Source organism: Hyla sarda, chromosome 2, assembly GCF_029499605.1.
Source record: "Hyla sarda isolate aHylSar1 chromosome 2, aHylSar1.hap1, whole genome shotgun sequence".
NCBI classification, from domain to species: domain Eukaryota; kingdom Metazoa; phylum Chordata; class Amphibia; order Anura; family Hylidae; genus Hyla; species Hyla sarda.
Window position 1 is genome coordinate 385175486 of NC_079190.1, and position 27681 is coordinate 385203166.

The 27681-nt window shown below is 42.8% G+C and overlaps 1 long non-coding RNA gene across 1 annotated transcript in view; it reads left to right on the top strand.

Moving 5' to 3' along the window:
• Positions 1-27681, top strand: part of LOC130356711 (uncharacterized) — a 43691-nt gene that overhangs the window by 12668 nt on the left and 3342 nt on the right. The window contains exon 2 of the long non-coding RNA XR_008888970.1: positions 26354-26475. This is a non-coding gene — a long non-coding RNA (uncharacterized LOC130356711). The remainder of the gene's footprint in view (positions 1-26353; positions 26476-27681) is intronic.

Here is a 27681-nt window from a genome sequence, read left to right on the forward strand (position 1 = left end):
TACAAAACGGAGCCTCCATCTATTGCAAAACAACTACTCCCAGTATTATCAGACAGCCACTGACTGTCCAGGCATGCTGGGAGTTTTACAACAGCTGGAGGCATCCTGTTTGGGAATCACTGGCGTAGAATACCCCTATGTCCACCCCTATGCAAGTCCCTAATTTAGGCCTCAAATGGGCATGGCGCTCTCACTTTGGAGCCCTGTCGTATTTCAAGGCAACAGTTTAGGGTCACACATAGGGTATCGCCGTATTCGGGAGAAATTGGGCTTCAAATTTCGGGGGTATTTTATGCTTTTACCCTTTTTAAAAATGTAAATTTTTTGGGAAAACAAGCATTTTAGGTAAAAATAATAATTTATTTTTTTTACATATCGTGAAACACCTGTGGGGTATAAAGGTTCACTTAACCCCTTGTTACGTTCCCCGAGGGGTCTAGTTTCAGGAACCATAGGGGCTTCCTAAATGCGGCATGCCCCCAGAGCAAAATTTGCTTCCAAAAAGCCAAATGTGACTACTCCTCTTCTGAGACCTGTAGTGCGCCAGCAGAGCACTTTTCACCCCCATATGGAGTGTTTTCTGAATCGGGAGAAATTGGGCTTCAAATTTTGGGGGGTATTTTCTGCTATAACCCTTTTAAAAAATGTAAAATTTTGGGGAAAACAAGCATTTTAGGTCAAATTTTACTTATTTTTTTTAAATTTGCTAAAGTCATGAAACACCTGTGAGGTATTAAGGCTCACTTTATCCCATGTTACATTCCTCCGAGGGGTCTAGTTTCCAAAATGGTATTCCATGTGTTTTTTTTTTTTTTGCTGTTTTGACACCCTAGGGGCTTCTTAAAGGTGACATACCCCCCAAAAACCATTTCAGAAAAATGTTCTCTCCAAAATCCCCTTGTCGCTCCTTCCCTTCTGAGCCCTCTACTGCGCCCGCCGAACACTTTACATAGACATATGAGGTATGTGCTTACTCGAGAGAAATTGGGCTACAAATACAAGTAAAATTTTTCTCCTTTTACCACTTGCAAAAATTGGGTCTACAAGAACATGTGAGTGTAAAAAATGAAGATTTTGAATTTTTTCCTTCACTTTGCTGCTATTCCTGTGAAACCCCTAAAAGGTTAAAACACTGACCTGAATGTCATTTTGAATACTTTGGGGGGTGTAGTTTTTATAATGGGGTCATTTATGAGGTATTTATAATATGAAGACCCTTGAAATCCACTTCAAAACTGAACTGGTCCCTGAAAAATATCGAGTTTGAAAATTTTGTGAAAAATTGGAAAATTGCTGCTGAACTTTGAAGCAATCTGATGTCTTCCAAAAGTAAAAACTCATCAATTTTATGATGCAAACAAAAAGTAGACATATTGCATATGTGAATCAAAAAAATTTTTTATTTGGAATATCCATTTCCTTACAAGCAGAAAGCTTCAAAGTTAGAAAAATGCTAAATTTTCTAATTTTTCATCAAATTTGGGGATTTTTCACCAAGAAAGGATGCAAGTTACCAAAAAAATTTACTACTATGTTAAAGTAGAATATGTCACAAAAAAACAATCTCGGAATCAGAATGATAACTAAAAGCATTCCAGAGTTATTAATGTTTAAAGTGACAGTGGTCAGATGTGCAAAAAACGCTCTGGTCCTTAAGGCCAAAATGGGCTTGGTCCTTAAGGGGTTAAGCTGTCTTTACAGTATGCCGCTGCCAATATGTTGGTTGTACGTCAAACCCACTTAAAACACGCATCAGACTTCATATTTCTGATGCCAGTAATGAACAATTTAATATATCAGCTCTGTCTCAACATTTCCGTGAAAAACATAATGGGAACACATTGGCCCTCATTTACTATTGCAAACCCAACATGTTTTGTCTGGTTGTGCGCCAGTTTCGGGCGCATTGCGCCTGAAATTCTGTCTGTGCCAGAATATGCGCGTGAAATTCTGTCTGCGCCTGAATTTGCACCTGAAATTGCGCCTGAATTGAAAAAATCCCGACTAACTCTCCATTTTGCTAAGAAAACCCGAAAAAGGGGCGTTACCATCGGGGAAAGGGGGCGTGGTCACAGAAAAGGGGCTTGTTCCCGACATTTTCACAAAATCCCAACATATTTACTTAAGTTTCCACAGAAAAAAAGCAAAGTGTAGGGAAACTGGAAAATGTAGGGAAACCTTAGTAAATACCGTGGAAAATAAATTGTAGGGAATTAAAACCCACAAAGAAACCTACACTCCACTCTTAGTAAATAAGGGCCATTATGCGTTAACATTAGAGGAGGAGATTTAAGACGCAAGCTATTTAACAGAGAGTCTTATTGGATATTTGTACTGGAAACTAGAGAACCTAAAGGAATGAATCAGAGACATGATCTAATTTTAACATACTAACAACCTATATAAAGATATTTGTTATATGTCTCTGACGTTTTAAACTTGTAGTATTTCATTCATTCCTACCTTATTTTCTTTTTCTCTCCCCTTTCTCTCTTTCCTATTGTTTCTGGACATGATACAGTATCCACATTTTCCATCTAAACCTCTTGAGTGTGACATAATTTACACATAATGTTTTTAGAGTATATAAAGTTTCTTGTTTTAATTGTGTACTATGCCATGACTAAGGATCCCGCAAGATCCGAAACGTGTTGGCGTTTGTCCTGTTACCTGTGTGTCCTATGATCCTCCAATGAAGCAACCTGATTACTGCATTTGGTCCGGGTTCGCTGCCGGACAGTCCGGGCGCAGGTGTTTGGAGTGTGGGAGAGAGAGCTGTTTGCAGTTTGTTATTTGTTTCTATGTGTGGCCATTCGGTTCCTCACCTCCCTGCAACCCCCTGCATGGGCAAGATTACATTTTTATATGGCTCCGCAGGCTGATTAACGCCTAGGTTGAAGCAGGGAGTATTTGTGGTCCCCTAGTGGCATGCATCCTGGTGCACGTTTTTTGTGTGACTTGTTTACACTTATTCTTGGACTTGGGTGAATTAAGTATGTTCCTTGGCTCTTAATAAAAATGGTGCTGCACTGACCATTTAGGTTAACTGACTGGCCAGCAAAATCTAAATCTGTGTCCTCTCTGATAATTCAGCTGGAAACAGTGAGAACTTCTCTGACATTTAACCTCTCCTCACCACTGATAGGGCAACTGTATCTGGTCTATAAAGATTTGTGTTGCCCATCAAAGACAACATAACTATAAGTAAATTTTCTATGTATGATAATATTGAATACTATGCAAGAAACAAATAATATCACCAAACAGATTACCAAGCCCAATATTACCAATAAGAACACTACATGAGAAAAAAATAGTACCACCATAGTCTAATCACATATGATCAGATTACCATACTTTTATCAGCATAATGCCTTAATAACATCACCATACTGTTACTGTATAAAAACCAAAGTACAAAGATTAATATTGCCCTAATAGTGCTACCACTATATGATGACTGTACAGGGGCAATATTAATCTTTGTACAGGTACCATCTATACCATCTCTACACATTCTCTGGAGATGGTACAAGTATTAACAGTACTGTTGCATCCAGCATCTTCTCTGATTAGAATAGTTTACTTTCTCTTTTCTTCTCCATCTGGCCTAGACCACCATGATGCCTTCTTTTAAACACAACCTAAAGAATTTGCTAGACAAACATTGTAGACTCCTTGCTTCTCCAACACCCTCCCCATCTCTTCCCAAACATAGTGCCCCAAATGGTTATAATGCCCCCCTAGGTACTATAGTGCCCCTACACACTACTAATGGCTCCCTTTGTGAACCCACAGTATAACAGGACTCCCTATGAGGCTCTTCACTGTAATAGGGATCCCTACACAGTTGTAGTCTTTTTAAGTGTCCTCAACTAATGGGTAGGTAGTCCCCCATATAGTAGGTAGATTGTCGATAAGTAGAGGCAGAGTAGTCCATTAAGTAGGCATATTGTTGGTAGGTAGACCGCCCCCAATATAGTAGGTAGCTAGAACCCCCATTAGATTGAAAATCTGGTAGGTAAGAATATATTTGTGCCAAAAATTGATCCCTCTCTAGATCAGAGACAAGCTCCCGGATAGCATTTCAGGGCTTGGTCTCTCACACAGCAGTTCACTGACACTCCAACGTCTGACAGTGCTTTACCCCTGAAACCAATGCAGCCACACCTTTGCTCTTCGATTACTGTGTAGCTATATATAAAAAACATTAAAAAAAACTAAACATGAGAACAAGATACCACCAACTCCATACACAGAACAGATATTTATAGACTTCTGTCCATCTATGCCAACCTTTCATGTTGGCTTCTGTAATAAGCTGTAAGAAGAGCCAAACTATTTGTTGATAACACTAGAAATGGAACAGCAAGTGAACAGTCAGTTTTTGAAACTGAAGTTTTTGAAACAGGAAAAAAGGGCAAGCACTTTGGTTTGTAGGACTTTGACAAGGACTACACTGTGAGGACTTCATGACTTGGTCAGAGCATCTCTAAAATACCAGCATGCAGTGGACCTACCAAAAGTGGTCCAAGGAAGGACAAGCAGTGAACTGTCGATTGGGTCATGGAGGATTAAAGGCTAGCCTGTCTGGATCAAGCCCTAGTCTGATTATTCCCATTTTCTTTTGCATTCTATGGGTGGCCAGGACTGTGTGCATCACATAGCTGGAGATAAAAGAGCATAAAAAAGAGGCAAGAAAGTGAGCTAGTGGTTTCCGTGTGATGATCTGGGCATGCTGCTAAACTTGGCCCTGGCATTCATGTGGATGTGACAAATACCACCTCCATAAACATTGCTGCAGACTAAGCACACCCCTTCAAGGCAATGGTATTCCCCAATACCTAAAGGCCCTCTTATAAAATGATAGTGCACCCTGCCACATTATAAAGATTGTTCATGAATGGTTTGAGGAATAGGTTAAGATGCCAAGGTGTTGGTTTGATCTTAAAATTCCTAAGATCTCAATCTGATCGAGCATCTGTAGGATGTGCTGGAAAAAACAAGTCTGATTCATTGGAGGCTCCACCTCACAATTTATAGAACTTTAAAGGGGTCTGCCGAAAACATCTTATTCCCTATCCAAAGGATAGGGGATAAGATGTCCGGTGTGGCACCCCAGTCATCTGTGCATGGAGCGAACTCAGCATCGTGCCGGATGACTGGCGACTACAGCTGCCACGCCCACTCTATTCATGTCATGGGAGGAGGCGTAACGGCTACGTACTAGCCGTCACACCTCCTCCCATAGACATGAATGGAGGGGGAGGGGGGGGGGAATGGTGTGACATCACGAAGATGTAAGCTCCAAGCTTCCATGTTTCGGAAGCTGCTGCTGCCGGCCTGGAGATTAGATATCTTTTAAGATTATTTTCGGCCATTACAGATTTTAGAGAGTCCATATCTCAATGGGTCATAGCTGTTTTGATGATACAAAGAGGACCTACACATTATTAGGGAGGGGGTTTTAATGTTATGTCCGATCAATGTATATGTGTAGAGCTTCCGTTGATAAAAGGATCCAGCTGCACTTTACATATCCTATTTAGCAGTTACTTGACCATGTGATTTATTGCACAATAATGTTCTTTTTCTTCCTAAAGGAGACTGAATATCAATGTGTCTGTGGTTCGGAGGTGACCTCATAATGCACTAAGAAGAAGCCTTAGTCATGTGATCCTGGCTTGTTTTAACTCACTTCCAGTTGGCCAGGGAACCTTAGTCAATGAGCCACACAAATAGAATGTATATATACAAAGCCTCGCATTAGGGAGAAAGCTGGGAGGGGCTGTTTCTTCAATAGCTCCATTTAATAAACTGTCTTCTACATCCTCGAAAGAAAAAAATGCTTCTTATATACAAGAAGAGTCAAAAGATGAATACTCGTAATAGTTAATATAAGGAGCCAGTGGTGCTCAGAATGGGAAATTACTAGAATCAATATGGACAAACAAGATTAACATTTGGCAAGGGGTGGATGCCACTAACAGGATCAGTATGTGGGACATGATTTTCTTTGACAGTAGAAAGAATCTAAGTCACAGAGTGTTTTGTCAGGCTAAAGTAAAACATAAGTAAAAGCATTTGCTTTTTCTTGACTATCGAATGTTAAGCAGCAACATTAGGTCACCTTGGGCGTTTTCGTGCTGCTTTCCTGTGAAGGCATTTTACAGCAAATTCCCTTTTACAATTTATATTATTGACCTCTGAGGGCATAGACTATACATCAAATTCTAGGTGTGGCATTTCTATGGTATTTTTTCTTTCCTATTGACTTCAGCTGGGAAAACTACCACATGAAAACTTTACATTAGGTTTTGCACATTTCTTTTAAGACACATATTTGTTTTTTTTACTTGTTAGGGTGTAAAAAATCTACTTTTTTTTAAAAGATTCTTTTTGACTATTTATATATATATATATATATATATATATATATATATATATATATATATATTTATAGGTTAGGGCATGAATATGTCAATCCTATATAAACAGAACATGTACATTCATTACCAGATTTACTACAGGTCCATATTATTACAGACTGTCACTATATGCTTTAAAATGAAGATTCCTCCATAATACCTTACTTTATACAGAGCGCCATAAAAAGCTCCATGTGAATATCAGAGGGGCACAGAGGTACAGGAGACTCCCAGAGTTGTATCGGCACTCTGTACCATTTATTTAACTATCCAATGGTGAAAGAAATGACAAAGGCACTCACCATGTGCTGAGCATTGAAATGGTCCATTGAAGTTCCTCTGGGAAGGAAACAGCTGTCACATATCTACACGCACTGGCGCCCTGCACTCATAGTGGCATGCTGCCGCCATCTTGCTTTGATGATATGAAATAAAAGAAGAAATTATTCAGCACATGGTGAGTGCCTTTGTCATTTCTTTCACCATTGGATTTTCACGTTTATGCTGTAATTCCTACAAATGAGCACCACCTATAAGTTGCTGAACTCATGAACTGTTCGCCGCTAGTAGCTGCTTACCATGCACAGACTGTGATTGATGAGCAGTTTGCAGTGTCTGCGCTGTCTCTAGCTTCTTTAGATATATTTAACTATGTACAGTCCTGAAAAAAACAACTATATTTTTGTTTTATGTCAGGACATCATTTTAAAAAATCTGGTCATTAGAAGGTCTTAAGGAATATGCAACCTTAGATGAACAACTACACACAACAGATTCCACCATGTTAATATTTAACAAAGATGAGGGCAAAATGCAGAAGCAGAGTGTAAAAAGAAAAAGAAAGAACACCCTTACTGCTCCAATGGGAATAAAGAGGATAAGTAGCAGCCAGGTGCTGCTAATTAAATGCTCTTGATTAATTCATCAAAAACAAGCATGACCACCTCTATAAGTCTGAAGTCCTAAGTCTGTGCAGAATACCTGAATCTTACATTAGCAATGATCTTACAGGAGCCATTGTTGCTGCCCTCCAGTCTGGGAAGGGTAATGAGGTCAATTAAAGTCCATCTTTCAGATGTTTTTTTTTAATTTTTTTATTATGTCCTGATACATGAGATAATAAAATTCAAAGACGATAAACTTTATTTTTCCCGTGCCTGCAAGTCGGATAGGGTGATTACAGTAAGAAGACATAAAACAGGTTTCTTGTTTTCTCTATTACTATTATCTTTTGCAAAGCAAACTTATGTGTATTCTACACCGAGAAACTGCTCTGCTGGTGATGACCCAGGGAGATCATATGATCTAAAGAGAGAAAGAATATAGAATATAGTTTTTTATACAGCACTGTGCTGAGAAAAAGAGAAGTTGTTTCATACTGCTAGTACAACTAAACTTGTGAATTTACAACCTCATGTGCCGTGCGGGAAGTATTACGTGTAAAGCCTCTGTTTCCAAAACAAGAATGAGAAGAAAATACTTTCCTCTGCTTAGCTGCCAAAATCATTGTCTTAGCAATCTTATGCTAAAGAAATTCAGATTTAAACCTAACCCACCCCCGCTCCATATTGTAGATTGTCAAAGCGGGGAAATTTCCATATCATAAATTCATTCCACATAAGTGAATAGGATTTAAATAAATACTGTCCAGATGCTCTGGAGAAAACATTTTACAATGCAAAGGATAATATGGTTCATGAAAGTGAATTACTCAAGTACCTGGTACATATTAGGTTACTTACCTCCTCAAGCCCCATTGGCTCACAAGAGTACCTACTGACAGTCAGAACAGGCGTGTGGTCACCAACACATACGGACAAGCAGCGATAGGTGTACAGTCACTAACAATTGTATTATTACCTATCCTATAGATAGTGATAGCCCTTTTAAATATGTTAAAGTGTTAAATAAGGTTGAGGTATGAATTGTTTTTAATACGAAGCTAAACGCAAGAACAAGTGAGCCCATATGAGGTTAGATGGGGGAAGGAGGGGGAATCAGATTCAATGTAAGATAAAAGTATTTCAGAAAGAGTAGCAGATGCTTAGAACAAATTTTCAATTTGTTTGTCGGCTGATTGGATCTTTTGTGCGGCCATTTAAATGATTGCTATACATCATCTATGTAAACAGTGGATGTGCAGCTGACCGTGATGCATTTAAACAATCGAGCACTTGTTCATGTGGCCCAGTCACACAGTTGTTAAGCCATGTGAAGGTTTAGCAAAGATCAGATTGTTGTCTGCGTAAAAATACACTAGACTGATTTGTTGTGGATTTGGTGTAAATATTACCTTCCCCTTTGCTTGCCATCAATAAACAGATATTACAAAATAGTAATTGTAAAAAATAAAAAATAAATTCTGTTGTGGATTTTTAAATATACTAATATAAACCACACAACCAGCATTAAAGCTTATGGTTATTCCTTAAAGGTGATATCCAGTAAAAAAAACTTTTCTATATATATATATATATATATATATATCAATCAACTGGCTCCAGAAAGTTAAACAGATTTGTAAATTTGTTACGCCTAGCGCTCCGGGTCCCCGCTCCTCCCCGGAGCGCGTACGGCGTCTCTCTCTCCGCAGCGCCCCGGTCGGTCCCGCTGACCGGGAGCGCTGCACTGTCATGGCCGTCGGGGATGCGATTCGCACAGCGGGACGCGCCCGCTCGCGAATCGCATCCCAGGTCACTTACCCGTTCCCGTCCCCTGCTTTCATGTGCTGGCGCGCGCGGCTCCGCTCTCTAGGGCGCGCGCGCGCCAGCTCCCTGAGACTTAAAGGGCCAGTGCACCAATGATTGGTGCCTGGCCCAATTAGCTTAATTGGCTTCCACCTGCTCCCTGGCTATATCTGATCTCCTCCCTTGCACTCCCTTGCCGGATCTTGTTGCCCTTGTGCCTAGTGAAAGCGTTTTGTGTGTCTAAAGCCTGTGTACCAGAACTTCTGCTATCCACCCTGACTGCGAACCTTGCCGCCTGCCCCCGACCTTCTGCTACGTCCGACCTTGCTTCTGTCTACTCCCTTGTACCGCGCCTATCTTCAGCAGTCAGAGAGGTGAGCCGTTGCTAGTGGATACGACCTGGTCACTACCGCCGCAGCAAGACCATCCCGCTTTGCGGCGGGCTCTGGTGAAAACCAGTAGTGACTTAGAACCGGTCCACTAGCACGGTCCACGCCTATCCCTCTCTGGCACAGAGGATCCACCTCCTGCCAGCCGGCATCGTGACAGTAGATCCGGCCATGGATCCCGCTGAGGTTCCCCTGCCAGTTGCCTCTGACCTCTCTACGCTGGTCGCCCAGCAAGCTCGACAGATCGCCCAACAAGAGCACCAGCTGTCGTACTTGACCACCATGACTCAGCAACTTCAGTCGCAGCTACAGCAGCTTCAGTCTCAGGTACAGCAATTTCAGTCTCAGCTACAGCAGCAACAACCTTCTCCTCCGCCATCTCCTGCACCTCTTCCGCAGCGAGTGGCCACTCCTAGCCTCCGCCTGTCCTTGCCGGACAAATTTAATGGGGACTCTAAGTTTTGCCGTGGCTTTCTTTCGCAATCTTCCCTACACTTGGAGATGATGTCGGACCAGTTTCCTACTGAAAGGTCTAAGGTGGCTTTCGTAGTCAGCCTTCTGTCTGGAAAAGCCCTGTCATGGGCCACACCGCTCTGGGACCGCAATGACCCCGTCACTGCCTCTGTACACTCCTTCTTCTCGGAAATTCGAAGTGTCTTTGAGGAACCTGCCCGAGCCTCTTCTGCTGAGACTGCCCTGCTGAACCTGGTCCAGGGTAATTCTTCCGTTGGCGAGTACGCCATACAATTCCGTACTCTTGCTTCTGAACTATCCTGGAATAATGAGGCCCTCTGCGCGACCTTTAAAAAAGGCCTATCCAGCAACATTAAAGATGTTCTGGCCGCACGAGAAACTCCTGCTAACCTGCATGAACTCATTCATCTAGCCACTCGCATTGACATGCGTTTTTCTGAGAGGCATCAAGAGCTCCGCCAGGAAAAAGACTTAGATCTCTGGACACCTCTCCCACAGTCTCCATTGCAATCTGCGCCTAGGCCTCCCGCCGAGGAGGCCATGCAAGTGGATCGGTCTCGCCTGACCCTGGAAGAGAGGAATCGCCGTAAGGAAGAGAATCTTTGTCTGTACTGTGCCAGTACCGAACATTTTTTGGTGGATTGCCCTATCCGTCCTCCACGTCTGGGAAACGCACGCTCGCACCCAGCTCTCGTGGGCGTGGCATCTCTTGATTCTAAGTCGGCTTCTCCACGTCTCACGGTGCCTGTACGGATTTCTACTTCAGCCAGCTCTTCCCTCTCAGCCGTGGCCTGCCTGGACTCTGGTGCCTCTGGGAATTTTATTCGGGAGTCCTTGGTGAATAAATTCCGCATCCCGGTGACCCGTCTTGTCAAGCCACTCCACATTTCCGCGGTCAACGGAGCCAGGTTGGTTTGCACCGTGCGTTACCGCACGGAGCCCCTCCTAATGTGCATCGGAACTCATCATGAAAAAATTGAGTTTTTGGTCCTCTCCAATTGCACTTCCGAAATTCTCCTTGGACTACCCTGGCTTCAACACCATTCCCCAACCCTGGATTGGTCCACAGGGGAGATCAAGAGCTGGGGTACCTCTTGCTTCAAGGACTGCCTTAAACCGGTTCCCAGTACTCCCTGCCGTGACCCTGTGGTTCCTCCTGTATCCGGTCTCCCTAAGGTCGTTATGGACTCTGCCCGCCTTAAGAAGTGCCTCTCCCCTCCTCCCAGTCCAGTCAGGCAAGCTTCGGTGCCTCCTCATGGCCCTCGTCCTGGTGTCACACTGCCCCGTGCCAGGCCTCGCCCTCTGCCCTCCCTCCCCACTCCCACTCCTGCTGTACTGCCTGCCGTTGAGGAATCCCTCCATCCTTTCCCGGTGTCCTCATCCCAGGGGAGGCAGTTTACCGGACAAAGAGAAGGGGAGACCTAAGGGGGGGGGGGTACTGTTACGCCTAGCGCTCCGGGTCCCCGCTCCTCCCCGGAGCGCGTACGGCGTCTCTCTTTCCGCAGCGCCCCGGTCGGTCCCGCTGACCGGGAGCGCTGCACTGTCATGGCCGTCGGGGATGCGATTCGCACAGCGGGACGCGCCCGCTTGCGAATCGCATCCCAGGTCACTTACCCGTTCCTTACCACTTACCCCTGCTGTCATGTGCTGACGCGCGCGGCTCCGCTCTCTAGGGCGCGCGCGCGCCAGCTCCCTGAGACTTAAAGGGCCAGTGCACCAATGATTGGTGCCTGGCCCAATTAGCTTAATTGGCTTCCACCTGCTCCCTGGCTATATCTGATCTCCTCCCTTGCACTCCCTTGCCGGATCTTGTTGCCCTTGTGCCTAGTGAAAGCGTTTTGTGTGTCTAAAGCCTGTGTACCAGAACTTCTGCTATCCACCCTGACTGCGAACCTTGCCGCCTGCCCCCGACCTTCTGCTACGTCCGACCTTGCTTCTGTCTACTCCCTTGTACCGCGCCTATCTTCAGCAGTCAGAGAGGTTGAGCCGTTGATAGTGGATACGACCTGGTCACTACCGCCGCAGCAAGACCATCCCGCTTTGCGGCGGGCTCTGGTGAAAACCAGTAGTGACTTAGAACCGGTCCACTAGCACGGTCCACGCCTATCCCTCTCTGGCACAGAGGATCCACCTCCTGCCAGCCGGCATCGTGACAAAATTAAAGTCCAAAAATTTTTCACAGCACTGGTAAAACCATTTCTTTATTGAAGATCCATTCAAATTTACAGGATACAAACAGAGTGCACACCGGCATGTATGAGGTCAGAAACCTCCCCCTCTGACAGGTTTCCGCCCTACCGGGCCTTAATCATGGATACAGGGGATAGTACTGCCAGGTACATAAGGAGCATGTAGCTTCTTGAAGATGTAGATTTTTAAATGACTTCTATTAAAAAATCTTAAAGGGGTACTCCGGTGTAAAACTTTTTTTTTTTTTTTTTAAATCAACTGGTGCCAGAAAGTTAAACAGATTTTTTAATTACTTCTATTAAAAAATCTTAATCCTTCCAGCACTTATTAGCTGCTGAATACTACAGAGGAAATTATTTTCTTTTTGGAACACAGTGCTCTCTGCTGATATCTCTGTCCATTTTAGGAACTGTCCAGAGCAGCATATGTTTGCTATGGGGATTTTCTCCTACAATGAACAGTTCTTAAAATGGACAGAGATGTCAGCAGAGAGCACTGTGCTCATGATTCAGCAGAGAGCTCTGTGTTCCAAAATGAAAAGAATTTCATCTGTAGTATTCAGCAGCTAATAAGTACTGGAAGGATTAAGATTTTTTAATAGAAGTAATTTACAAATCTGTTTAACTTTCTGGCACCAGTTTTCCACCAGAGTACCCCCTTAATCCTTTCAGTACTTATGAGCTGCTGAAGTTGAGCTGCTGAAGTTGAACAACTCAACTTCAGCAGCTGATAATTATTGGCAAGATTAAGATTTTTTTATAAAAGTAATTTACAAATCTGTTTAACGTTCTGGAGCCAGTTGATATATATATATATATATATATATAAAAAAAAAAAAAAGTTTTTTCCTGGAATACCCCTTTAACCCCTTAAGGACGCAGGACGTAAATGTACGTCCTGGTGAGGTGGTACTTAACGCACCAGGACGTACATTTACGTTCTGTGCATAACCGCGGGCATCGGAGCGATGCCCGTGTCATGCGCGGCTGATCCCAGCTGCTGATCGCAGCCAGGGACCCGCCGGCAATGGCCGACACCCGCGATCTCGCGGGCGTCCGCCATTAACCCCTCAGGTGCCGTGATCAATACAGATCCCGGCATCTGCGGCAGTTCGCGATTTAAATGAATGATCGGATCGCTCGCAGCGCTGCTGCGGGGATCCGATCATTAATAACGCCGCACGGAGGTCCCCTCTCCTTCCTCCGTGCGGCTCCCGGCGTCTCCTGCTCTGGTCTGTGATCGAGCAGACCAGAGCAGGAGATGACCGATAATACTGATCTGTTCTATGTCCTATACATAGAACAGATCAGTATTAGCAATCATGGTATTGCTATGAATAGTCCCCTATGGGGACTATTCAAGTGTAAAAAAAAAAAAAAGTAAAAAAATGTAAAAGTAAAAGTAAAAAAAAAGTGAAAAATCCCCTCCCCCAATAAAAAAGTAAAACGTCCGTTTTTTCCTATTTTACCTCCAAAAAGCGTAAAAAACATTTTTTATAGACATATTTGGTATCGCCACGTGCGTACATGTCCGAACTATTAAAATAAAATGTTAATGATCCCGTACGGTGAACGGCGTGAACGAAAAAAAAAAATAGTCCAAAATTCCTACTTTTTTAATACATTTTATTAAAAAAAAATTATAAAAAATGTATTAAAAGTTTTTTATATGCAAATGTGGTATCAAAAAAAAGTAAAGATCATGGCGCAAAAAATGAGCCCCCATGCCGCCGCTTATACGGAAAAATAAAAAAGTTAGAGGTCATCAAAATAAAGGGATTATAAACGTACTAATTTGGTGAAAAAGTTTGTGATTTTTTTTTAAGCGCAACAATAATATAAAAGTATATAATAATGGGTATCATTTTAATCGTATTGACCCTCAGAATAAAGAACACACGTCATTTTAACCATAAATTGTACGGCGTGAAAACAAAACCTTCCAAAATTAGCAAAATTGCGTTTTTCGTTTTAATTTCCCCACAAAAATAGTGTTTTTTGGTTGTGCCATACATTTTATGATATAATGAGTGATGTCATTACAAAGGACAACTGGTCGCGCAAAAAGCAACCCCTCATACTAGTCTGTGGAGGAAAATATAAAAGAGTTATGATTTTTAGAAGGCGAGGAGGAAAAAATGAAAACGTAAAAATTTAATTGTCTGAGTCCTTAAGGCCAAAATGGGCTGAGTCCTTAAGGGGTTAAGGTACTAACCACTGGTTGTTTGGCTAAGTGTTAAGATTGTGCTGTGTAAGCGTCCTGATGACATCATAGCCCTGGTCTGGGTGACAGCATGTTCTTAGTCTGTAATTGGTCCATAACATTATATGAAATTCCCATGTGATCTGAAATTACACTACAAATTATTTGATGGTGTGAACATTTTTGCTATGACTCTCTCTGTACATTTCGGTGGACTATGTACTTTAAGTACTAATAAGAAAGCATTTTATTAATGAGGTATTCTGGAAAATACTGGTGATGTTACAGCAGGGACCAACACTGTCCAAACAGCACTGGCAGGGAATTGGCATCAGGGGAGAAAAGGTTTTTCACACCAAATAATGAGACTTTTAATCTGGAACCTTGCAGGTGTTTTTTGGCCCAGAGCTGAAGGGTAGGTTTTTTTGGGGTCCTTGACTGAGCTTGTTCCTCAGCTGTTAAGAAAAAAAATGGGTCTGTAATCTACCTCAATGAAATTAGAGGCATAACATTTAACTGTGTGGTAACATGGTTGATTGGTGGCAACAGCCGGAGGCTCCGCGGATCCGCAGCGTAAAATATGCTGCGGATCTGTTATGTGTGACCCTACCCTTAAAGGGAAACTGACAGCAAGGTGACCCGCACTAACTCGAATATATAGGTAGATAATGCGGGTGACCCCGTTTCTGTGTATAAATCAGTGCAGCCGCTCAGGAGATATTTATCTTGTTGCTAGTATGGTATTTTCTTCTTATAGACAATAGAAGCAACTGCTGCTTTATTGGTAATGCTTTCTCCCGCCAGCTCCTGATGATAACTCTGCCCTTAAATTTTCATCCCCTCTTTCTCAGCAGGTCTAGGAAAGGGGCAGGGTTATTTGCAGAAGGGGAGCGGGGTTATCAGCCTAAGCTGGTGGGAGAAAGCATTGCTCATATAGCAGCCTCCATTGCACATAAAAAAAATTGACCAAATAAGAAACAAGATAAATATCTTCTACAGATAAATATCTACTGCAGGCGAAACATTAGAAACAGGGTCACCTACACAATCTACATGAATATTCGGGGTAGTGCGGGTGACCCTGCTCTCAGTTTGACTTTGAATCTCAGCCATATGTGGGCTTTTATATGTTCCAGTGAATTGTTTTTCTTGTTTAAGTTACATCAGTACATACATACCCGAAGCCAAAGGTCACACTTAGTATGACACCTGTATGAAAACATCAAATGGCACATTATTCCTAAGGCTCAATCATTATAATAACACAATGTTAAAGGGACAAAACAGCCTCAAAGGTTTTCTGTATATCATTGTTTTCAGCAAATGAATGTTATTCTTAATGGTGATAACAACAACAAATAGTTGACCTGGATGTTATTTTAGCATAACTCAAATCCATAATGCTAATATGGCGGAAAGCTTAAAGATAAGAACAGGAGACAGGAAATATATTAGTGGACAACACCACTATTGAATAACCAACCTTTTTCACATAATTTAGGGTTGCTTCTAGGGAACACGTAGACTGGTTTCAGTGTTTTTTTTTTAAGTAAAAACAATCAATTCCCTTTTTCATGCAGTGTTTATGAGCCAAAGACAGTAGTGGATACTACAAGGAGAAATACTGTATTTTACTCCTGGCTTTGGATCAAAAACACTAAATGAAAAACTGCCTAAAACACTAGAACAGCTGTTGATAAAATACAGTATGTGACACCACTCTTAGGGTGCGTTCACATGGGCGGATTTTTTTGTGGGTTTTCCGCTGCATATTTGAAAGGGGGCGGGCTCTTCTGACTTCAATGGGGCTTGTGGCAGAATTTACACAGCGTAAATTCCACTGTGGAAAATCTGCTGCGGACAGCCGAGAAGAGCCCGCCCCCTTTCAAATACGCAGCGAAAAACCCGCAAAAAAATCCGCCCGTGTGAACGTACCCTTAGGGTGCATTCACACCACAATTCTTACATCCGGAGACCGGATCCGGCTGGGAGATGTGAAAAGCGGGCACTCCTGTATCCCGGCATTCATTTGAATGAGCCGACTCCGGTTGGCAAATTTTTGCCCCGTATCCGGTTTTGTGACCGGACTTAAAACAGTGGTATATTACGGTTTTATGTCCGGCCACAAAACCGGATACAGGGCAAAAATGAGCCGACCGGAGTCACTATCTGACACCAGTCGGCTAATTCAAATGACTGAGATGGGGGCCGGGTCCGGCTGGGATAAGGGAGCACCCGGTTTTCTCATCTTCCAGCCGGATCCGGTCCCCGTATGTAAGAATTGTGGTGTGAATGCACCCTAAGACAGCACACAAAGTGTCTATAGTGCATTAGGGATGGAATAAGACATGCAGTTTTTGAGCCAAACACAGGAGTAGATCCTAAAACAAGAAAATGTATAAATGAAACACATACTGTATGCAAAGGGAATGATAAATCCCCCCAAATCCTGTTTTGGGTTTTGTTTTCTGGATGCAATGCAATGCAGGTACCGTGTTTCTCCGAAAATAAGACCGGGTCTTATATTAATTTTAGTCACAAAAAACACACTAGGGCTTATTTTCAGGGTAGGACTTATTATTTACAGTATGTACATTGAACAACATACATTGCCCTCCAACGTCGCCCAGCGCTGCACCCCACATCGGGGGACTAATCGTACCGTATGTCACCTGCGAGCGCTACTTCTCTCCCCCCCCCCTGCCAAATAGCGAGCGATGTCCCGCCTCTGCCGATGATAGGCTGAGCCCACTGTCATGTAAGTCTTACTGTCTTACATGACAGTGGGCTCAGCCTATCATCGGCCGAGGTGGGACATCGCTGCGGCCGGTGATAGGCTGAAGGCTCTGAGACGTCCCAACACCAGGAAGCAGCAAGAGCAGCGGAGAACAGTGACGCCGGTTCCTTAGCAACGGGGGAACGGAGGACGAAGGTAAGTTAAAGTTTGTTTTTTAATATTTGCAACCCGGGCATTGCCTAGGTTTTATTTTCGGGGTAGGACTTATATTGCAGCCCACCCCGATAATCCAGCTAGGGCTTATTTTCAGGGTAGGGTGTATTTTCGGGAAAACACGGTACATAGGTAGCAATACACCTCAAATCACAAGTCACAGGTGACAACTTAAACAACGTTAGAGACTCTTCACATCACGATGTTGCTATCTGTTAACTGTATATGTTAGAACATCTGAAAAATGTTTTTTTTTTAACCATTAGAATCAAGAGGAAATGTACGCAAATCTATATGTTTGCATACCTGTAATGTTTCCATTTTAAAATTTTCAGGCATTCACAGTTATAGGATTTTAATTGAATTCCACAACTTTCTTTAAAAAGCAAAAGCTTAACAGGAAAAATGTATCTTTTTATAGGCGTGTTCATAGAGAGGCATGCATTTGTATATGTTTTTTATGTATACCATAAGCGCGCATTAACATCATGATGTGAACAGCCTTCTAGTGGGATTTTAAGTTTACCCCCATCCTTCAAATTCATGAGCAAAATGCTATGTACTTTACATAAACCTGCAATTAGAGATGAGCGAACTTACAGTAAATTCGATTCGTCACGAACTTCTCGGCTCGGCAGTTGATGACTTTTCCTGCATAAATTAGTTCAGCTTTCCGGTGCTCCGGTGGGCTGGAAAAGGTGGATACAGTCCTAGGAGACTCTTTCCTAGGAATGTATCTGCCTTTTCCAGCCCACCGGAGCACCTGAAGGCTGAACTAATTTACGCAGGAAAAGTCATCAACTGCCGAGCCGAGAAGTTCGTGACGAATCAAATTTACTGTAAGTTCACTCATCTCTACCTGCAATGTATTTTTGTTGATGAGCCTGTTACTAGTGTATGCTAACAGAAAGAACTAATAGAGTTGTAATAAAAAGTAGTTGACATTAGGGTAGGTGGAGTGGTTGACCATCTGTGGTACCATTTAGAAAAGAAGCACACAATTAATTCAAAATCTGCCTTAAATTTTTTTTGCACATCCAATTGGTTGTAACGTGGCAGGTAATAGAGAAATATGACAATTTTTCTTTGGTGCAACACAAAAAATAATGATTGTTCATTATTATGGTAACCTACCTTGGGCACCAACAGCTCTGAATAATAATATTAAAATATTACCGTATATACTCGAGTAAAAGCCGAGTTTTTCAGCACGATTGAACTCTCCGCCTGTCAATCCCTTCTCAGTGGTCTTCAACCTGCGGACCTCCAGATGTTGCAAAACTACAACTCCCAGCATGCCTGGTCAGCCATCGGCTGTCCGGGCATGCTGGGAGTTGTAGTTTTGAAACCTCTGGAGGTCCGCAGGTTGAAGACCACTGCGGCCTTCGTCATCATCCAGACACCCCCTTTAGTTTTCCACTCAACTCCCCTCGGTGGGAAGGAAGGGCCATCTATGCTGCAGGGACCGTCCGGTGGGGAGGGTTAGTCGTTCCGGGCTGTCCATCTTCACCGGGAGGCCCTCTTCTCCGCGCTCCGGGCCTGCCCCGGACTAGTGACGTTGCCTTGACGATGACGCACAGGGACGCGCATGAACGCCAGCTCACCCTTCCTTCCCACCGAGGGGAGGTGAGTCGAAAACTAAATGGGGTGTCTGGATGATGACAAAGGCCGCAGTGGTCTTCAACCTGCGGACCTCCAGAGGTTTCAAAACTACAACTCCCAGCATACTGGGAGTTGTAGTTTTGCAACATCTGAAGGTCCACAGGTTGAAGACCACTGATGAAGGGATTGACAGGCGGTGATGATGAAGGGGGTGGGGGATGATGACAGGGGGGGGGGGATGATGTATTTCCCACCCTAGGCTTATAGTCGAGTCAATAACTCTTCCTGGGTTTTTGGGGGTGAAATTAGGGGCCTCGGCTTATACTCGAGTATATACGGTACATTAATTTATATTAACTTTTGACATGTCGCACACAAACTTAAAAAGTTAAGATCGGTCTGGGTCTCATTGCTGTGACTCCCTCTTATCATTCCTTATAGTCGGGGGAAGTGTGCACCAGCGCTTCACTCCCTGACTGGAGCTCAGTTTGACTGCGCACCAAGAAGGGCAGTAAAGCACACGGCTAAGATCAAGTGTAGTATCTGTTCTTATCAGTTTTCATGCTGGTGGGGATGGGTGCTGCATGGAGGATGCAGGTGTACCAGGGCTTTCCGGGGCTGGTTCTGAGGAATCAGCTCGACGGCTGCCCCGATGTGACCTGTTCCCTCCGGGTCTCGCCATGAGGCTGAGAGGGTCTAGAGCCGAGGTACTTTTGTGCCTCGGGGAGTGGTGACCCCGAGGTGCCGAAATTCACTGGGAGGATGGACTCACTGAGTTGAAGCACGGGCACCATAATCTCTTCACCTTGTGGCACTCACCTCTTGATTCCCGGCCTTCTGGCTAGGATCAGAGAAATTTTTATAGATCCGGCCGGATGTCCGGGCAGTATATCTGCACACATTCACTTATTTATTTCTTTTTTGTCACTGTGTCACTTTTTGCGTGTTGTGTGTTCACAGGATTGGTCAGGATGCGGTAGCCCTTCTGGGTGTCCCTCCTGGCGGTCTAGGGGAGGTGTGTTTGGCCATTAGGTTCTGCACCTCCCTGCAAACACCCCGGGAACTCCTGCTTTGGCAGGGTACCTACCGTAATCGGCTCTGCGGGCAGATACCTTGGCTAACGCCAAGGGGGATTCCGGGAGCATTTGTGGTCCCCTAGTAGCTTCGGCGAAAAGGAACATCGAACCTGGAACCTCGCAGGTACCTTTTGGTCCGGAGGTGAAGGGTAAGGTTTGTTGGGGGGCCTCTCTCCTACTGGAGAAGGGCTTGCGATAGACCGCATCCTTTGTGCACCTTTTTTTTAGTGTAACACGTTTGCACTTTTTCTTGCACTTTGGGTGAATCGAGAGCACGTTCCTCGGCTTTAGATTTAAAAAAAAAAAAAAAAAGTGCTTCACTTTGCTATAACTAATAATTGGAGGGGGGCCCAGTGCTGAGACTCTGACTGATCCTAACTTTTTACATGTCAAATATGTATTTAAATAACAATAACACTTCAAGAAATAGACAATTAGGTCCATTGTGCAAACTGTCTTTGAGCCTATGCTGTACTTAAGATGCATTTAAGTTACATGAATAAAGGCAGAGGTTCTCGCACTCTGACTTCCTGGAAGCTTCACACTCATTGTAGGGTAAATAATAATGGTGTCTTCTTAGACATTTCCTTAGTAGTAAAGTACGGCCCATCCTGAGAGGTTGCATAAGGGGAAAACCTCTGAGTGTTTACTGGCATAACGCAGTACTTTTGCTTGTCGAGACATGACATGAACACCCAGTTTAGACCAGAAAATACAGGTAAAGCTCTTTTGTCATGAGCCAGAAACTGGTCACTGTTATTTAAGTCTGTTAATATTGTTTCCATAGCGCCCCCTAGCTACTGTTCCAAAATTACCAACTACTTGGCAGGGAAATTTCTCAACATATCTTATTTTTATGAATTATGTGATAGAATTTATATCATGTAAATCTGTCAAATGCATTAGAGCTACATTATATTACAAGGATATTATCTGCGCATTCAAGTGCCATTCATTAAAACAATAATTTTGAATAATGCCCAAATAATATAGTTAAATAAAATCTTAATATTTTGTTTCCATTTTTATCATCATTTGAATATCATTAACATGTCTATCGACCATGTGATTTCCAGAATTCCATGCCTTTTCCTTCTTGGGGTCCATACTAGTACCATCCATAATATGGATTAAAGGGGTATTGCAGCCAGTATTAACTTATCCCCTATCCACAGAATAGGGGAAAAGTAGCTGATCATGGGGGGTCCGACCGCTGGGACCCCCTGTGATCTCATTGAAATAAATGGAGCGCGCTCTTGACTGAGTGGGACAGGGTCCCATTCAGGAGATCCCAGGGGGCCCCAGCGGTTGGACCCCCCTCGATCAGCTACTCATCCCCTATACTCCTTTATGGTCTATTCACACGTGCAGTATGATGCGCAGATTTGATGCACAGGATTTTCTGCTGCAGAGTTCAATGTAAGCTGAATGACTGAACACAGCTTCAAATCCTGCGCATCAAATATGTGCAGTATACTGTACGTGTGAATAGACCCGAATAAGGGGGAAATTTATCAAGCTTGTGCAGGGGAACACTAGCCAGTGGAGTACCCCTTTAAGGTCATGCAGTATGCAGGTCCTCACACCTTGTCCACGTATGTTGTTTGTGAGAGAATTCTCTGCTATAGTAGGAAGCTAGATGCCATATGCAAGTTACATTCAGCTTTCTCTATGGGTGCAACTGATCACACAGATCGGTGCCTGCAGGAGGAAGGAGAGGAGTACTATGAGCTGCTGGGCTGTTCTCTCTTTCACTTTATCACCAGTTTGCTAAAAAAAAATCCCTGAAGGGTTCCGGGCTTATATAGCACTCAAAGGAAAAACCCTGTGGGGTAACCCCCCCATGGGATCCGCCCTAAAATGTGCCTCTCTATCTGACATGCACATAATTTTTTTTTCGGGTGCATCACATGACAGTATTAGCCGTTCAGCTGATCATAGTGACGTGGCATATTTTGATTGGTCCTATAGTGTTGGCATGATGTTATGCCTGATGGGAAAACTGTTGTGTATTAATTCAATAGGTTAATTAAGACACGTGTTAGGTTACATAAACCGGAATGAGCGTACTGGCAGCTATTAGCCTCAAGCCCTAGACAAAGCCAATTTAATTGGCAAAAGGATGGGGAGGCTATAGTGTGGTTACTTTAATAGTGCTTGCGAGTCACATTTTAAAAAAGCTTAGGTTTATGCCGTAATACTTCAGTACTCTTGAGAGACCTTATGGGCAGATTTACTGAGAAACTTTGATTATTACAGCATTCACTCCCCAACTCCACTCAGTAGGCGACCGTGGTCTTAAAAGTTTTGTCAACTTACCAGTTACTTTATTTTAAAGTATATCAATAAAAATAAAGTTTTATTAAGGGGGTTTTAAGTATAGAGCGGATCTTGTGGGGGGTTACCCCCCAAGGGTTTTTCCTTTATCACCAGTTTGTCTGATCACTAGGAAAGCAGTAAGGGCGGTCTGGCACTGCTGGATCACCCTAACTGTGGATTTTAAGAAGCAGGGACTTTTAAGAGCAGAATTAATTACTAAAAAGTACATCTTATAGTTAAAAAAATATGGCACTTTAAATGTAACGTAAAAGGTTTCTACAACTTTAGAGTTTTAATTCATATAATATCAGTGGTTAAATCTGTGGATAATATGTCACTGGATTACAATTCTCCTAGAATATCTCTCACATTACTATAAATAGGTCACTGGTACAACCCTCCGTCAACATTTTATGATGTCTGTTTTGAATGGTTTTTAGGTACCTTACTCCTTCAGATGTAAACTCACTGATCACTGTCACGTATGGGCAGGGAAGAGTGAATCCCTAAACTCACCCACTCCCCCTTGTCCTGCCTACTTGCGTACCCACCCTAGGCAACGGGTCCACAACCACGGTGACAGTCCCTGCTTGAATTCTGGCCATTAGATATTACTCATAAGCACTTTCCGGCATTTTCAGACACTTGAATTTGTAATGTATTTACAATGAAAAGGATTAATCCACTCTGACATGGCCACCCTTCCATTGAAGGCTTATTATTTTTGGTTGCCAAAGAACTATAGATCGTTAGGTCAATTTTAATGCAAACCTTTTTTATTTTTTTTTGCAGATTTTTGTCTCATTTTCTGTGTCACTCTTTATATATAAAAATAAAATCTTGCAGTTTTCACTCATAAGTTGACACTTCCTGGTCTGTAGAGATCACTCCTCAGCAGTCTCCTCGTTATCATCACAGACAGGATTACAGTGAAAGGTGACACCAGTGTATGATAACACAGGATCCAAGTCACAATAGGTGATATTCACAGCTCCCCCTTATCCCCCTTTCTGCACATTGACCTCTCCACAGGTCACAGAGCATGCCCACAACACTCTCCATGGTCACTCCAGACTACAGGCTCCTATGGGTAATGTGGCTGCTCTAAGGAATATCTCTATATGCTGCCAACAGTGGCTCAGGCAAGTAGACTGCCCTTATAATAATATACAGAAAATAGTATTTAAAACAAACCTGCATCTGGTTTTAATTAGTAAGAACAAAAAGTATAAGCAGTACATTCTCTTTAAACTTTGACCTGTACATGAACTTGTAAGACTGACTCACTGAGATCATCTGCAAGGACAATAATACTGGAATACAAAATAATTAACAAAGGCAGGAACTGGACACCACCTGCAAGAAAGTGCAAGCTCCAAACATCTGTAATTCATCTCCTATTTACATTAGAGCTAATATCATCATCAACCTGTCCAAAACTCATAAGACCTTAGGGTAGCTTTTTCACGAACTTACTCCCTATGAAATGAAACATACATAAATAGCATAATTCATATAAAGTATGTTCCAAAAATGTACAAATGAGACACAATTGAAGGACAGCACATCTGTACTTTACACAAACAGATCATTGATTTTCAATAGGAACTGTAATGCTTCATTTTCCCTGCATTGGCACTACAAGGAAAATAAACACCTGTTGCTAGGTTCTCCTATAGATTACTGTGACTGCCCGCAGCAGGGTCTGCTGTGACCCACTTACAGAGTCACATGGCCCCTATTAAATACTTATTGAAAACCTTTCTCTGCATCCATCTGGCACTAGGACTAAAGGACCTTTTACATAAGGTGTTTATCATCTAAGTAGGCCAAATATTGCTCCAGGGGACGTACTGCAGACAATAATGGGAGTGAACAGCTTCACAAAAGATCAAACAATCGTTCATACAGTGGTTTATTCCAAATATTGGGGGCGTAAAGGATTCTTATCATGAGCGCTAATTGATGGTGCTCATTTCAGGCAATTACAGTGACCCCCCGACTTATGATGGCCCCGACATATGATCATTTCAACATATGATGGCCTCTCAGAGCCCATCGTATGTTGAAGGCAGCATCGACATATGATGCTGCTGTGTGTCGGGGCCATCGTACAAACAGCTATCTGACAGCGCTGACAACTTCAGCAACTGACAGATAGTTGTTTAATGTGCCCTGTGTGCCCCGTTCTGCCTCCTGATACTCACATGCTGTCCTGCTAACTCACACAGGCTTCCACTGTCAGATCCGTGTAAGCCCCCCCCCCCAGTGCAGCCATAGCCAATAGCCTGGAGCATCTTGCTGCAGGCATCCAATGAGCTGCTGGCTGCCCTCCCCTTCCTTTCCTATAGAGCTGTAGTCGGCAGGATCGTAATGGCGGACATTCTGTCCCCCCTGAAGGTATTTAAAGAACTGTACAGTACTGTATGCAATGTCACACATCACATACAATACATATACACACAATACACCCCATACATCAATGTTTCCCTATCAGTGTGCCTCCAGCTGTTGCAAAACTATAACTCCTAGCATGCCCAGACAGTCAATGGCTGTACATGCATGCTGGGAGTTGTAGTTGTGCAACAGCTGGAGGCACCCTGGTTTGTTAAACACTCCCCATACACTCCACATACAATGGTCATCCCAGAACCAATTAGCAGTTTCCTATAGAGATATGTATTCAACATACAATGGTTCCAAGGCCCCAGAACCAATTACCATTTTTACATAGACATATGTACTCGACATATGATGGTTTCAACATATGATGGTTCTCCTGGAACCAATTAATATCATATGTTGAGGGACCACTGTATCTGCCCATGAACAAGGACCCTAATATTAGGTAGCTGGTGGGGTTCCAAACACATCCACCCTCCCTGGCCTACAAATATTAAGCTTACAATGTTCCTATATGATGTCAAGATGAAATGACACTTTTTAGAGTTTCAGTTTTTACATACATTATGTTACGTGCTTAGCAACTATGGCTGCTTTCACATTGTAAAATACTCCTGTTAATAAACGCCCGTTATAAAATCCCAGGAGATCGGCAGTTAAAGGACCGTTTGAAAATCCCATTATAGTCTATGGGATTTTTCCACTAGCCGTTTTAACCCGCTATCGCCCGTTATTAATAACGGCCGTTATTTTGTGATGGGCGAATGAACGGGAGAAATAGTGCATGCACTATTTCTCCCGTTCCTATCACCCGTTATTAATAACGGGCGATAACGAGTTAAAACGGCTATTAGAAAAATCCCATAGACTATAATGGGATTTTCTAACGGCCGTTTAACTGCTGACCTCGTGGGATTTTATAAAGCACAGCAGAGCAAGCACTTACCATCCCCGACGAAGGAAACAGTTCTTCCGTTTCCGAAACGTGTTAGAAAGTATTGTGGACCTCTGCAGCTATAGTAGTGACGTCACCACTAGCATACAGCAACATAGGATTCACCGCGTGAAGTGAGAGCTATGAATGAATGGGAGAAATAGTGCATGCACTATTTCTCCCATTCTTATTACCCGTTATCTATAACGGGCGATAACGGGTTAAAACGGCTATTAGAAAAATCCCATAGACTATAATGGGATTTTCTAACGGCCGTTTAACTGCTGATCTCGTGGGATTTTATAAAGCACAGCAGAGCAAGCACTTACCATCCCAGATGAAGGAAACAGTTCTTCCGTTTTCCGAAATGCGTTAGTAAGTATTGTGGACCTCTGCAGCTATAGTAGTGACGTCTCCACTAGCATCCAGCAATATCGGATTCACCGCGCGAAGTGAGAGCTAACTGCAAGGTCGAGACGCCACCGGCCAAGGTGTTCTCCCTGCGTTACTCACAATATTCCTGATATTGAACATCCCTCCGGACTTAACAACGTAGACAGTATCCAACTGCACAGAAAACCCACAGGAATCGCATCAAAAACGCAAGTAACATCTATGATAGAAATATTTGGATGAGCCTATCGCCTGTACTATACATGAGATGTAAGCTGACCTCAGCCTTTCCTGTATTTCATGCAGAGTACAGCCCTGCAGCATCATTAAGCATTTTATTGCAGAATACATGTATATTGCTATCAGCACGGTATCCGTATTACAGTATCACTGTAGCCATCTAATAATCCTGTGTCCTTTCCGTTCAGGTAATTTTTCATTTTTCATGTGCATATATGTGTGTATATATACTGTTGCACATGTATGTATATATAAGACACACTTGTTCATTTTCCACACACTTTCATTTTAACTAACTTGCATAATTAAGTCCCAACCAGCGCTGACTAATATACTGTTTTATATAAATTTACTATATTTGTATGGTTTTACGGGAATCCATACTTTTTAGTCTAGCAGCAAAAATGGGCAACAATTCACGTTCCATAGAGTAGCGCTATTGCCATTACATTATATAGATTTTATAAAGCAGCCTTAGATGGTCACTATCATTTCAAACAAATTCCCTATATTTAATAGCCTAGGTAATGCCATATTTGTAAATCAGTTAATTTACCAAAAATGACTTCTTACCCTGGAGAAAACATATCTTGGCAACTAGATGTCTCCCATCTCTGCAATCTGCTGTCTATTGCCTATTGTTAGGGAAACTTTGTCTTGAGCAACAGCTACGTCAGGACAGAACATAGAAAGTAAAGTCAGGGCTTGAAGGAGAGAGGGTGAGAGAAAGAGAGTGAGCCTTGGCTGTGTACGTGCAATCTGAGCCAGTCTGCCTGCTGGAGATGATCTACACTGTTCCTGAAAGGTAAATCAAGGCTTCATTCTCATCTCTGACAATCCATAAAGCTTGGGTGTGGTATCACTTCAAAGATACCGCCCCCTGCAGTATAGGAAGGCATCAGTTTTTTGGAGTACAAATGTTTCAGATTAGAAAAATGGTTGTGTGTGATATTAAATATTGTTGAGCTGCAATACCATAGACAACCAATGGACATGCACCTTGTTTGAATAAAGTAGCTAAGTTTTTCTAATCTAACATAGTCCCTTTACATCTGTGACCTGTGAAATGATCAATTTCTACATTGTAGTTAGTGGTCTACGTAGAATATCAAGGATCAAGTAATAGTTGCTACTGTAGCTCTCCTATTCAGAATGCGAAGTCTGCTTGTACTATAAGTCTACTACGATGTAAGAAATATCTCCTGAACATGGTATTTAATCATATGAGGTGCCTACTTGTGTGCTGACCAGGACTTTGTAACACAAGAGATTATGCAGCCTGCTCCACTTACACACCAGATATTTTATGACCTTTCAGATTTCTAACAAACACTTAATTCAGTTTATTGATATTCAAATGCACAAATTCCAATCATTGCTATTAGTATAAGTTA